Below are 498 nucleotides of genomic sequence, written 5' to 3'. Positions count from 1 at the left end.
GGGAAATAAAGTTCATTGTCTTCATGATTTCATATCACTATTTTCATATATGCCAATCTTTTCAGTATTTTATCGTTATTCAATAATAAGATTCATTTTAAAAACCAAGAATACCATAGCATAGCTGCTTAACAAGACTTCAGCTTCAAAAAAACTGATCAACATTTTTATTAAAACTATCACTAAAAGGAATCCAATATAGTGAACTTACTTTTCTGACAGATGCTCTAGTTTTCATGTGACTGTTTCTGAAAGTCTGGAAGGTCGCCATAACTATATTGCTGTTGTAGGTAATCAGTGAAGAGTTAGTCCACAAAAGACCTAAAGAAAAAAGATTAAAAGAAAATGACTATTTTATTGATCTTAGTGATTCAAGCAAGCATTTTGTCCTAAGATAACTTCTTTAAATTCAGTCATTTACAAAAAAAAAAAAAAAACATAAGAATTCTGAGACATAAAAATTTATTAAGCAATCCAACATGAATATTTGAAAAATAC

The sequence above is a fragment of the Balaenoptera acutorostrata genome, chromosome 18 (genome assembly GCF_949987535.1).
Source record: "Balaenoptera acutorostrata chromosome 18, mBalAcu1.1, whole genome shotgun sequence".
In the NCBI taxonomy this organism is placed as follows: domain Eukaryota; kingdom Metazoa; phylum Chordata; class Mammalia; order Artiodactyla; family Balaenopteridae; genus Balaenoptera; species Balaenoptera acutorostrata.
Note: the sequence above shows the minus strand (reverse complement) of the source record.